The following is a 14863-nucleotide window of genomic DNA, read 5'->3' on the forward strand; positions in this document are numbered from 1 at the left end:
TTTTACCCCGTTTGGGTTGCACGATTCTTGACCGACGTTGCCATCATAAATCGTTCCAGCATCGATGAATAATCGATGGCCGGTAGTTGAACAGTCAACAGGGAAATGTACGTTGGGATAAACGAATCGATGTTGAACGAATTTGATAGTCTTTCACTCATCTTTCCATGATTGTATCGTGGAATTTTCTATCGAATAATTGATAGTGAAAAGTTTCTTTACTCGCGACGATTAACACCGAAGTGAGAAATATTGAATGAAACACAACGAAGAGCGAATTCTCGGTGACATCTTCATTTTCCTGATAATACACGAACGAGTGTATCGCTCGGAAAGGGACGGAACAGGATAGTCGAGTTGGCGAGATTCAACATAAAGCCGAAACGGAAGGTACGGCACCGTCGCGGAATGATACAATGGCACGGAATTATTCATAATTTTCGCAAGTTAGTTTAATAAACTTAAAGCGAAGGTGGGCATTCATCAGGACGCGGCTCGGCCGAGAAGCGTAGCTCGGAGGAAGGAAGGAAGGCAGGAAGGAAGGAAGGAAGGGGTTATAAATACGTCGCGAAGACACTCTTTAGCCGACGAAGAGGGAAGAATGAAGAAGATGGGAGGAACGGGTTAGTTACATACACCTCTCTCTCGGTCCCTGATTTGCATGTCTAAAGCTTGAGTTTAACATCCACTGAGTGTCGCGGTCTCTAGTGGGAACAGCTCATTTAAACGTAAAAAAGAAAGCACCGAGAGAGGAAAAAAAAAGAAGTAGAAATGAGTAAAAGTTTGAACGTTTATGGTAACCGAGATCCTTCCATCCACGCTCGAACGATTAATCAAGTTGGCACAAAGAAATCTTTTTAAACAGATTTACCTGTAGATTTTGCTTCGAGATTGCTGCTTACTTATCTTGATTTCATGCAGGAAATTGAAAACTTTTGAATTGCAAAATTGAAAGAAGTGGGAAATATTGATCGTCAGTTATCGTCTAAATCAGCAAGTTTCTAATTAGCAGACCTAATAATGACAAGTATCTATTCCAAAAACGGGGATATTAACTCGATAGGGAACATTTTTCTTCGCTCGCTTATCACTATGCTATCAGCTTTGTTGAATATGTATAACGCTACCTATGCCGATCTGAGTTAAAGCGAAAATGGAGATTCCAAGCGATAAACTGGTATTGATTTATGAATGTGCCCAAGCGTCTATCAGTGCGAGACACAGTTATCGTGATTCGTAGGCTGTGGAATAGCGTAGCCGTGATATGAAAACAATATTTCTTCATCTGGATCCATTCTTTGTTTGAGTATGGCGTGTATTCCCATATTGAAAGGAATCAATAACGCTCGTACTTCTTCGTTCATACCGAATAGTAGTTGGAACTTTTACAAACCCGCGGTTTGTTGAAAATTTCAAGCATCCAAGTAAGATCAAGATAGCTATCGTACACCGTCGGTAATGTACGCTAGGAATACATTATCTTGCGGCTGGGAGCGTAGGTAGATTACGCGATGAAACGAAATTCACTCGACGGAACAACTCGGCAACTTCTGCGTTAGATTCGGTCGCCGCAAATGGATGTAGGATGTCCCGTCACCCGCTCGCTGGGACTTTCGTAACTTTTACTTCGTTCAAGAGAGCTAACTTTTGTTTCCATAATGTATTAACGCAAACCTTTTAACGCGATCGAAGACAGAGGATACTTTGAAATGTGTATCTTTCGGGATCGTTCTTATATTGCCTCTCCTATTCGAACGCGTCTTTAAAATTCTTGCAAAAGGTATACATAATTGAACGATAATCTTCGTTCGTTATTCTGTACAAGATCTTTTATCGTGCCGCACCGTAGAACTTACGGTTTCGCGTTATCAGCCATGACAATACGTAACAGTCCCGTAAGCGTACGCTACCGTGGCAGGAAAAATCATATAACGCTCGTAAATAAAAGGTAGAACGGCTGGATGTAATGTAATGTAATAAATCTGTGGAGGGAGGAAGTGGTAGGAGGCGGAATAAATTCAGTTTTGCCTAAGGCATCGAAACGAGCCCGTGTCCGAATACAGCTACGCAAAGACGCATCGCGTGGAACCGACACGCCACGTAATATCATCGATATAATTGTATGGAAATAAAAAGTACACCTTATCTCGCTTGTATCTACGTGGGTCGACTTTGTGTCGTGGTCACGGGGTGGAGAAGGAAAGAGAAAGAGATATAGCGGAAAGAAGGAAAGAGAAGACGGGGGTCAGAAAGCCGTTCGTAGGTCTCCGATGAAGGAGGAGGACGAAGGTGGAGAAAAGGGGGCGCCATGGATTTATGTCTCGAGCAATATTGCTCTTAACCGTAGCTTATTATGGAAATTTCCTTAAATTGTCGGTTGCCTTCGCGCGGAACAATGCAAACAGAAAATGGATAATTATTGGACTGTAAATTGTGGCGGGCCATTCGGTAATTTATGTTAATACCGATCGTAAAGTAAATTCCAGTGTACCGCGACGGAAGAGACCGCGTTGTGCTTTGCTGTACAAGCACCGAGACCCGTTTGCCGCGTTTCCTTTTTACCTGGACAACATCGAACAGAGTTAATCGCGGCTCTTTCATTTACCTTCTTGAAAACGCTTAACGATTCGATCGGCTGACAACGTGTTCGTATTACAATTTCGTGGTTGAATCGGTATTATAAATAGTTCTCGTCGTTAGAACGTCGTTCAGCCTTGAAATAATCGATTTAAAATCGTTCTTCTGGCCGCGAGGATAGAAATTGTCAGAATTCCGGATATCGAAGGCACTTCACCGACGGTGTAGCCGGTTACGTCGATCCCAGCCGACAATCGCAATTATCCGGTAGATAACGATTCCCGGAGGGCCGTCGCTAATTAATATAACCGGCGACGATTCGTTCGCGATTGACAGGAAAATGCGTGGAGGCCGGCATCGTGGCCACCGACTGCTCGTGCAGCTAGCTCGTTCCTTTACCCGCTCGTTGTCATTCGCGTTACTCGGATCCGCCAGGGTAGAAAGAGGGAGAATTGAGCGGCTAGCGTGGAGGGGCGACCAGGGGGCTCGCAATTTGTCAGGTGACAGCCGAGAGACTGGAATAAATGGACAATTACACAAATACAATGTTTGACGTCATTTCAATGACGCGAGAGACACCTGTGATTGATTGTTAATTGCCTCGGTTTGTTACCCCGACCGGCGATGCTGGTTCCACCGTTGGGGGTGGGGGGAGGAGGTTGGGGGATAGGGGTGCGATGCCAGGGGGTGGCGAGAGAGGTGACACTGGATGGGCGCGAATAATTTAATTGAACCGATCGATGCGCGAGCTGTTTTCACCGGGTTTTCCGCTACTTTGCCCCCTTCTTTTAACCTAGCGATTTATTTTAAAACGTAACCTTACAAATTCCACGTTTCCGTCGACGGGTCCGGGGATAGGGAATGCCTGTTTCGCGGTGAGCTTTAGTTGCTTTTGTAACGGGACCCACTTTGACACGTGCTACGCGAAAAGTTCTCCTCGGTGTTGCCTTCCGTTATCCCCTTGCATTTTCTTCTGCTTGTTCTTAACGCGTTACGACTGCGGGAACGAGCTCGAGAAGAGGCGCCACCGACATTTCAGAGGTTGTTGGCTTGAATGTTTAAACGTAGCGCAACTGCCAGGCTAAGGGATAAATAATGGAATGGTTGTAAAGTTTGCGTGGGGAGGGCAGGGTTGAGAAGATACCACAAAAATTATACTCTCCACTGGTACAGAGGACAGGATGATCGCGTAAAACGTATGCAGGTCCCGGCCACGATCGAAATACGGCGACGTGTATGAAACAAATGTTTAATTTCCGCAACTAAGTTATTAATATCCGTGTTTTCAATAGCGGCGAAAATTTATTAGCGGTGTCTTTGTTTGCTTCCCTGTTGCTTCGCGCCCATGGGAAGTTTCGCTTACATCCAATTACCAGATATACCGAATAAATTATAATGCTTATTGTTTCCCGCTTGAATTATCAATGTATAAAAACGTGTGCCTCCGAGAGAATAGCGAAACGAAAGTATAATAGATACGTTTAGGGAAATGGGATCGATTAATTGATCGTCATATCGCGTTAGGGTTGGAGGAAAAGTTGGTTAAGAACGCGTCGACTTGTTCTATCGTATCAGAAACGAGCGCAGCTGCTCGATTAAAACTGCCAAACACACGTTGCTGCCTGCCCCACGGGCTATCTTTCTTCCGAACGCGTTGATATCAGACGCTTATAACCATGCAAATTAAAAGTTTTCATCGCGCAATGGAAACTTTTTCCTCGCCGAGCACACGCAACGTTTAGATTACACTCCGCTTAGTCTCGTGAGCAGAGAATATTTTCAGTATTCTAACAGCTTTTCCTCGAGTTCGTTAGTTTTATCTACGCGTCGTTATTACTTACCTTGGAAATGAACATTTTCATTTTATCATAATTTTATTGTACGACGAAAGTCCTCTTTAGTGATGAAAGGGATCGGTGGCTGCAACTACTTTTAGTAACAAAGGGTTTAAAGAGCTTTGTTTGCCGTTCTATAGTTCTGACTTCCTTTATTTGATCTTGTAACGCTGTAAGAGTGCTCGCCACCAAGTTGCACACAGTGTGTAAACAAATGCGGACGAGTGTGGAAGATGCTGTGAAAGGAGATGGAGGATAGCGTAGGTTCGCCTACATCTGAGATTCCTAGGCATGCCCGCAAACACAGATAGTGCGTCAGCGTGTTAATGAAGCTATCAGTCAACATACACGGTTGAGCGACGTCTCAATCAAACGGCAATGTACTCCTGACCCAGGTTACATCACCGGCCTTGTTTTCACCTCCTGTTCGATTCACCATCGACCAAATCCACGCCGCACCACCTTTTACCTCATTACACTCGATGATTAAGACTCCTTTGACCATATCCGAAATATTTCGGCTCGTTCAGATGTTTATCGATAAACGATAATCAACGCTTTGATCGTCTTCAAAATCAAGTTACTCGAAAGAGACAGGAATCCAGCCAGGGAACGATTAATTTTCCCTCCCCGTATATTACGGCAGACGCTTCGGATCGGGAAATCTCGTTTAGTCGGTCGCATTTCAACGTCAATCTTATTATTCGATTTCACGAATCGTCTGAGAATTTTTTCCTGTAAAATGAATTATTACGTACATCCTCGTGTATCCTTAATTCGACAGCCAGGGAGCAGTACGGTTCCGTTCTAAATTCGTCCCTCGACAATTTTCTTTCCACCTTTTCCGCCGATGATTTCGACCTGTCCGCCATCTATCCGTGGAAAATTCTCTCTGTCTGTCGGACAGAGAGGACATCCGTCCGGGGACGAGTTGTCCCGTATGCAAATTCGTTTTATTGTCGCGGCACAGAGAGTCGACCAGACGTGGACCCGTGTAAACGGCCATCTTCGCTACCCGCCTTAATTTCATTCATGCCCTCTGCACCGAACTGTCCTCTCCCGCCCCTGCCAGCCCCGCTTTAATTACTGCCAATTGCCCTTGCCGCACGCGAATTATGTCATTTCCACATGAGCAGCACTTTAGTGAAATTTTCGCCAGGTAGTCGGAAACGAGACGACCACGCTTCGCTCTTCCTAACCCTTTCCTCTCTTCTGCTCTTCTGTCAGACCCTTCGACCCCCTCTCTCAGTCCAACATGCAGACACACACGCCCCCTTCTTGTGTGCCCTCTCGTAATAAGGGAATAATTAATTAACTGCGCTTCCGTACTTCGTTTTTGCGCACGGACCTTGCCCGGAATAAAATTTATGTGTATCCGGGACCTTAATTAAACGGTACAATTTGACGGAACTGCTGCACGAAAGTTCGCGTTAACGCTTTGATGACCGACCTCGTGTAAGCGTTCATTGTTTCATGGAATCGATGGTTCTCGAAATTTTATACATTTTCAATTCATATCTTTCCAATTTTCGTTCCAATTTTACTTCCAATCGAATCCCCAGAGCAAGCTTCGCTCGAAGCATCAGAAGGGCGACGTTAATGTAGGGTTTCGAAGGGAGGAAGGAAATAAGGCGCGACCCTGGGTTTTTTACTCGCTCGCTGGCTACAAATCAGCGCCCCGCGAGCCGTGTAGTCAGACTAGTGGAATACTCGCGCGAGAACAACACCGCTAATGGAGAAAAATCACCCAGGTATGATAACATGCCTCCGTACTAATGCAATACACGATGCTACAACTACCGCGTCGTTGTGACGCGAAAAACTCGCCCGCTGTACTTCTTGTTTTTTCGAAAAAAAAAAAAAAAAAAAAAAAAAAATCCCTGCATTGGACGCGTTACGCGAGCTTACTGAAAAAAAAGAGCTGGCTAAATTTCGGACCAGCTTGTAGCTCGCGTCGATTCGATTTTACTCGAAATCTATGTGAAAGAGAAAACTAAATCGTCGTTGAATGTTCTTGTGTCGTGGATCAAATTTTTAAGGGCGGATCTCGAATCATTTTTGATCGATTCTTTTTTTATTAATATACATTGTGTATTTAATTAAAAGCGTAACTGCTTCTTTTTTTTTTTATTGTCGCTTAAATAGAAAGCGAACAAATAACAGTACGTCTTCGTCGAGAACAGACTATCCATCGAGATTACAGGCATTAAAAGGAGACAATTTTAATAATACTCCAGGATAATTTATCTCTCGTAGCTTCGTAGGAAGTTGTTAAGTACTAAAGAGGAAGGGATGGACTTTGACAAGCATTATATCATTCGGTCCGTTTACCCTTCTCTTCTCCATTTCGCGGGGGTTAACACGGTTGATTTATCTAGAATGTGCGTGGTAACTGTCCGTCTAGGAAGAGAGGGATCGAGTGACCTGATTTTCCACGAAATTAGCTTGAAGTGTTCGCTTTCGAAATTCTTCGAATATTGGAATTGGACAGCCATGAACCTTCCCTTACTCTCGAATAGAGCATTCATTTTTTTTCCTTCTTTTTATTTAATTGTTTCATTTTAACTCGTAGAGTGAAAGAGCTTCCTCCTCCAAGGGATTAAACGTGCTCGTAGCCAGAGAACGTTAGGTTAAACAGGGTCAGAAATCGGGATGAAGTTCAGAGAAGCCGGAGACCTTTCGAATTGCTGGAAATCGAGGAACGTGAAACTTTTATGGTAGCCTTCCCTTCGGGCTGGTTGAAAACGTCGAAACGTTGCTGCTGACCGTTCAGAGCAGCGTGGAATTCATCCCTCTGTGTATCCGCGTTTAATAACTCGACCGAAGGGGTGACTCGCGCACGGCTAACAAGGGTTAATTGTATCAGCGTCTCCTAGTTTTTGTAGATTAAGCGATTTCGATTTACTTTTTCCTCGTGAAAGATGTTTCCTCAGTACCCGGGTCAATCGTAAATTTCTCGTTGGCTTAAACCCTTTGCACCCTATCCGTTGTAAAAAAAGAAAGAGAAAGAAGAGCATGGAAAGTTAAAGGATTACGGAAAAATGGTCGAGAGAGCGGACGTATTCCGTTTAATTTGCATCGAATCGGACGGTTGTGTTAAAGCAGGGCGGATAAAGAAAGAATTTAGGCTGATCGCCATTAATTCTCATCTTCGTAGCCCACCGATCACGACGCTTTCCCTTCTTCTTTTCCGACAAGGGAGGCAGTTTAGTCGTCGCTTAGTTAAGTTACTCGCTTACTTACGTTCCTTAGACCACTTACTTTAATCGGGCGCTCGTTCTCCGCGCCGCTTCAACCCGATTTCCACTTGTTTTTACGCCTTATCCCTTAAGGCTAATTCATTAATTAATTCCGTTAGTCCCCGTGCCATGCCGTCGCTTCTTCGTGTTCCAACGTATCCCCTCCTCCTCCTACGTTCCAACTGCCGCGAACCTCCTCGAGCACGGCTGGGTGCTCACTAATTAAAGTAATTACTAAATAAATTGCAATTACACTAATGGATCGGGCACGACGACGGATACAGTCGTCAGGAACTGTCGTCGAACTTTTCCAGGGTTATGTTGCCGATTTACACGCTTCCCCCTTCCTTCTCCCCCTCGTAGATATTTCTCTTCCAATGGAATTGTTCGATTTTATTGTTTTCTAGTACTTTGTCTTGCGTTAATAAATATTCATCTATCGTTGAATTTATTGAAATATTTTTGTGCAGCAACGTTATTACTGATTCAGCGAACGGTACGCCGTGATAGTTTAAAACCGCGGAAACGTAATCGAATTAAATGGAATCGCGAACCCGTTTAAAGGCTAGACTAATTCCGAACCCATCTGGGATTTATGTGGTCTGGCGTCCGGACGAGCGTAAAAAATGAACTCAAATGCGGATTTAATTAGAGGAATAGAATTGTTGGACGAATTAATTGATTGAAAGGTTGGCCCGCAAAGACATTTGGATATTTCATTACGACCGGCCGCGGACTGTCGTCAATTATGCAAATTATTGGCGAACCGCGTTTCGTGAAAGGATCACCGTGGAAGAAGTGAAAATTCGTTTATAAGCTTTATTCTAATGAGATTTTTTTGATAAATCGCGTAAAATCATAAAATATGCTATTTCTCTGCATTGAAATCATCTCGTGTAACTGCATAAAATATAAAGTCCTCGTATTTTCGAGAGTTAAATACAAAAGGAAATCGTGTTTCAAATAACCGAAGCGTTGTAATGGAAAAGTACGGAAGCGAATTTCGAGTCGGCCAGGATCGTTACATAAATTATTGAAATTCATATTTCACGAACATATTTTCTAACCGATTTAAACGGGTGGACGATTTAAACATCGCGACGGCCCGGTGTTTCGATCAGACGACGCGATACTGATTACAGGGCCACATAATAAAATAAAATGCTCCGGAACGAAATACGCCGGAACAGAGTGCAACGGCACGGATGCAAAAACGATTCGAAAACGGTCGCGAAACCACGATACATACAAATCGATCGTCTTCCTTCCGGCGCCGCGCCGGGCAGGGGTTGGTTCACGACCTTTCGCGCGGCTAAAATCGGCCGACACCCGACACCCGGCATATTTCCTGATTTCCAGTTCATTTGCCGTCACAAAGCGCGAACGAGCAGCCGCGGACAATGCAAAACGCGAGCGCGAAATGCAAACGCGATCGTTCTCGCGATCGCCGATCGGAACTTGGCCTACATCCGGCCGAAGCAAACGTGTCGATACGCTATTTTTATTGAATTTTAAGCATCCATGAAATATCCGGCTCCGATCGTGTTTTCCAACCAGGAAACAGAAGAACATCCAATTTCGTTGTAAAAAAGTCGGTAAAACAAGCCGACGCTACCGCTTGAAAATTCTGAAACGTTTAATAAACATCTCTCACTTGTTTAACAGTGATAAGTCCTTTCGAAAGATGGGTGAATCGTTAGATTCGTGGAATAAACCATATTAAAAGAACAGTCGTTTGGCTTTTTTTACTTATTGAACGATTCTCGTAGAGGCGTGTAGCTTGGACCAAAGGTACACGCTTTCCATAGAGAAATATTTTCCTGCAATTTCTGTCCGATGAAATGGACGATGGTATTCAATGGAAAGGATTAAAAGTGAATGGATAGCGTCAATTTTGATTTGTGTATCTGATCGGGAACGGCAATACCTTGATAAAAGTAGAGATGAAAACAACAAAGAGAGGCTATGATCGCGGAGAGAAGAGAAACGTAGCCGGGGTATGCGTATTAATTTTGGCGGTCGAACAGCAGCGTGACAGGGCAGGACTTAATAACAATATCGTTGAAAGCGGAACTCTAGCGAACGCTATCCCTGTAACAGCTTCTAGCGATGGGTCAGCGAAGCCGAATAATTATTCGTTTTTCCAAAGCCCGAAAAAATTCCCAATAACAGCAGCGCGATGGAACAATAAACAAGTCGACATTACCGGTCATTACAGTTTAGTCGAACTCAAACAGAGCGGACAGTCACGACGATTTATTTCCCTTTGTTTGGTACCTGTTTTTTTTTTTTTTTTTCTTTTTTGTTCACATAGGGCAGAAATCAACGCGATAACGGTCAAAAGCCTGGATAGTCTTCGTGTACCCGGCAATAATTGAAAATTGATCACCGAAAGGGAAAATCTCATGTGTGAAATTCTTTGTGCCTGCTCGCTTTGCGTTCCGCGTGTACTTTTTTTTTTATATTTATGATACACGTCATAGAAAAACTTGGCGCTAGTCGAGAAATTTTGAGAGAGATAAAAAAGTGAGCGAGCTTTTTAAAATGGATTGCCTTTAATCTTCCCGTTCAAACTGAAATATTTGACCGGCCAAATAGAGTTTCCGTCTGTCAATTCATTAAGCGAACCGCTCCATTTCGAAAATTGTAGTCGGGATAAGAGAATCGATCGATGTTTGTGTCGCGTTATTGCTGGGAAACGTTTATTCCACGGACTATAATCGTAATTTTGATTGCGAATCGACGATACTACGATAGCCGCTCGATAAATTTCCCGTTTTTCTCGAGCAACAGCTTAGCATTCGCGCGTTTGTGCAATCGTTACCGTTTCCTTTCATCAGTTTCTCACCAGACTGCCACGTATCGTCGCAAACATAATCATATTTGCTTCGATCGTCTCTCAAAGGAGAAAAACCACCCTGTCACCGAGTCTCGTTGTCCCGTTGAAAAGATTCCAAACAGCCGTCGCCTTTGAAGGAAGAAGAAAAAAGAGAAGAACTTACTTCCCAGCGATGTTTGGTAGTACTTGTATCTGTTTCTCTTTCTGTGGCGGGAAAATCGAAGGTGCAGACGGACGACGTATTGAAGGAGCATTTGCGTTTTGACACGCTCGGTTGCCATAAGCCAACTTCAATTGAAAGGTGGCGTGGGGGGAAGGTGAACGAAGACGGACGATGTGAAATGAATCAGGCAAACGGACAGACGTGACAGACATAATTCCCCGGTAAGCAGTACTTACAGGGGGGTACCTACCTACCCCCGGGGACACCTGTCGATTCCCACCGGGGAAATATTGCCGAGCTACACGAACTGTCTTCTCATGTTTAGCTGATACTCTGCTGCGAGCCGAATGCACATGCGTCTACCTATACGAACTTCTCGCGGAACGATAACTCTCCTTTTGCTCTTCCTGTTATGTGTATTCGGTTGTTATCGCTACCAGGTAATCTCGTCGACCTTTACATCGTTCTTCAATAAATTAACACGTTGAACGCCATGGGGGTCACCGGTGACCAGCTTCGCAATTTACATACGCCTGAATAATTAAAAGAAGACAATAGAAAAACATTATTTTAAGTAATATTGCTATGGTAAAAATAATGTGAAATGGCAAATAGAAAGTTTGAAATTTGAAAATTAATTATTACTATTCTTAGTAATTAGAGCTTTAATACGTCCCATAAAAAATGCCCAATTTCACTATGGCGTTCAACGTGTTAAGGATCTCCTTGGAATACAGACGCGCGATATATTATCATAAATTTGAAGGAAAGTAATCTTCTGTAATTATTTGTAAAGTAAAGAAGTAGACATCGATGAGGTTGTTAGTATCAAAGTTCTGTGACGAGCGAACCGCAACTTACAACAGGAAACACGATATTTAGATAAGGTATTCGCTAATTAAGCGGTAACAGCTGCCACGGACGGTGTCAAATAATAGAGCAAGGAAACTTGCGATAAATTGAAGCGTCGTTAATGGGCTATTATCGAATATTGTTAAGCTAGATTTATTACCCTTATTGAGCTTCGGGAAACGAGCCGAGATTTCGAACGTAGAATTTCGAAATGAAAAATTACTCTTCTGTTTCTTATTCTATGGGATATAGTAACAGGTTTACCATTATCGACACTATGATGTATGTTTCACGACGGTGGAACGGATAATTGAGTGTCCTTTGATTCTCCGGTGTCAGTTGGTTAAACTGCTTCATGTATGAATAACGTCGGCCGAAAAGGTGAAACGGGCGCGAAATAAAACACGAGACCCGTGCACTTCCTACAATAAATGTCAAATTTTTACTTTATGCCGGCGATTAATTTCTCTTCTCTCCCTTTCGCGCGACTCGCGTAGATGGCGGTAATATTTGTCATGTTTCGTTCTCACAAATCTAACGTGACTTTGTTTAAATCAGAAGCGGTCTTGATCGCGTTACCAGTCGAATTTACGGTCATATCCAAGACTCTTTGTTATTATTCCTAGTAAAATTACATTAGGGAGGGGAAGTAACCGCGAATATGTATGCACGTTTTAGATACAGAAGATGAAAGATATAGTGCATCCAGTGAATTTCAGACTAAATCTCACCACAAATGGATGTAGCTCTATGTTCTTGGGGGAATATCATATGTCAATAGCAGTATAAGCGGCTTACGCTCTTATTGTCGACACGGCGCGGTGCGCCACGGTGTCGTCTATAGCTGTTACGCGATAGGAACTCTGCGAATTTCTCCATAACATTTGCTCGAGGATTTGCAAAGTTTTTTGTTTTTTACGGTACCCTTATCTGGACGTTGATCAGGTTTATAATATTATTTCGCGTTATTTCTCATAGGTCGTAAGTTAACAGGACGATCAGCTCAGTAGATACGTCCATGCATAGTCAGACACGTTGCTTGTAATCGATTTCCAAATTGAAGTTTATAAAATATTCTCAATGCGCGTTTTGGACATTTGAACGAGTCTCGGTATAATTGTGTCGACGGTTGGGTTAGGTCGAAAAATTTAAAAGGGTGGAAGGTAGCGTGTCGTTTAAAAAAAAAAAAGAAGGAGAAATGAAAAAAATCTCTTTCCACAAAGAGACTCGCGCCAGCCAGTCACTCGCGAAAGCACTCGACACGAATTTGTTCTATTTTACGATATTTGTCGGCGCTTAATATTTTCAGCAAACAGGTTAAGTGCCTCTAAGTGGTCGAGCCAGAGAAATGAAGAGGGCTTCGAGCAGAAAAAGAGAGGCATAAGCCATAGGGGGAGTGGTGAGGGAGAGGGTAGGAGGCAAATGCAGAAAGGGGTAAGAGATGAGAGAGGAATCGACGAAATTCAAGGGAGAAAAAGAGGGAAAGGTGCACACGCGCGTGTGTATACGCGTGCAGAAGAGTGTGCAAGCGGTGCAGAAAGAAGAGAGAGCGGAAAAGGTGGAGGTAGACGCATTAGTCGGTTAGCATTTACCTACCTTTATTCATTTTACAACGGTTGAACGCCTGCGACGGAGGTGAAAACATCTCCGTGCGTACGCGTTACGTTTCTTCTTGAATTAACATCTCTTTCGTGAAAGAAACCCCCATTGATTCCAAATTTATATTACAGCCAGCATAAATAGATTAGCTGTCAGGTAGAATATGACGGAATCAAAATGGGTAGTTTTTGGTAACAAATATGAAGATCAAAAGAACTGAGATTCTACAGGTTCAGATTAAAATTTATATTTCGACTGGAGTGTTTACGTACCAAACTTCACCGCCTGGCGAGCTTGTGCTCGTTTTTTCCCTTCAAATTACGTATTCCCACAGGTTTATGTACTTTCGAGCAATCGGGAATCAAATAGTAATAGATTCGCTTTGAAACCTCCATGATCGTCCAGAATCAAAGGAATCTTATATATCAATGATGTGTAATGTCTGACCACGGCATTGGGCTTTCGTGGATTATTATAATAAAATCCTTTAAGGTACGAGAAGGATAATTAAAATATTTTCTTACAATCAATGTTATACCGAGAGAGTGGAGAAAAGCATACAGAGAGGGAAAGGCCTTTGATCTGCAATGCAATCTGAAAGTTCGGCGACCGACGTTTTCTCGGATAAACACATCCTCTCTCGGATAGATGCTAATGGGACACCAAGTATCCCACGTAGGCGGTTACGTTCTGTCAATGTTTGCCTACCCTTATGGCGTTCTGCTTGCATTGACTGTCTTTTTTAAACATAATTTCCTTTTCCCGGCTGCAGCCACGTATGACCGTTCGCGTTACCAACGTCTGTTCGTTGTGAAATTCTTTTGATTCCTCCATGGAGTAGGAGTGTGTGGGTAGGTGACCGAAATTACAAGTTGGGTGAAAAATATGATATGGGTTCAGGTGTAGATTCCGACAGTTTGCAAAGAGCCAAAATTGGCAAAATTTTGATCATTGTCCTTTATAAGAATTTCGAAAGGAACTAGAGCAGCTTGCGAAGGGATCGTGTACCGCGTAGCTGGTATTACAAGCGGTAAGCATTCGCAATCAATGTCTATAATTCAATGGTAATTCATAACGCTGGCTCGGAATACAATCCGGCTAATTAACTCCGAGACGTGCGTACATAAACGTACGCACGCTTGGGGGACTAATTACTTACTTACTTGCCCGCCATACTTGCTTAATTCGAGACACAATGGGGGTCGGCTCTCATTTGCAATCGTAAACTGGAATTCGTGCGCGAGACATTAAGCTGGGAGGGTGGGTCGATTCTCTCCCTTCTTCTTCTTCGCTTCTCTTTCTCTCTCCTAACAGAGATCTCTTTCTCCTCGTCTTTCTTTCTCGTTCCCGGTCGACCGTCTCACCGGTTCTCTTTCTTCCACCGGGGCGCACGCTCCGGGGTTAATTGCAAATATAATTAGCGGCTCGAGTCATAAGCGCGGGCGTTCGTATTTGAATGACTGCCTCGGTGTTCTCACGACCCCGATTGTCTATGAAGTGGATCTCGGGGCCGCACGCGGCAAAAGTAGCGAAACTCATTGCTAATTATCCGTGGAACGCCGTTTAATTAAGGCTGCGGCAATGACGGAGGGTATCCAGATGTATAGAGGTGTAGGTACGTGCCTGCATGCAGAGGCAAGGCGTACGCTCAAATTAGGTTTCCATGGAACGAATAGCTCGTTCGTTCGTTCGTTCGTACCTACGTACGTTCCTACGACTCAGACTCGAACGTCGCCTTTCGAAATTTCTCTCGTTATTT

This window comes from Osmia bicornis, chromosome 2, assembly GCF_907164935.1.
Source record: "Osmia bicornis bicornis chromosome 2, iOsmBic2.1, whole genome shotgun sequence".
In the NCBI taxonomy this organism is placed as follows: Eukaryota; Metazoa; Arthropoda; class Insecta; order Hymenoptera; family Megachilidae; genus Osmia; species Osmia bicornis.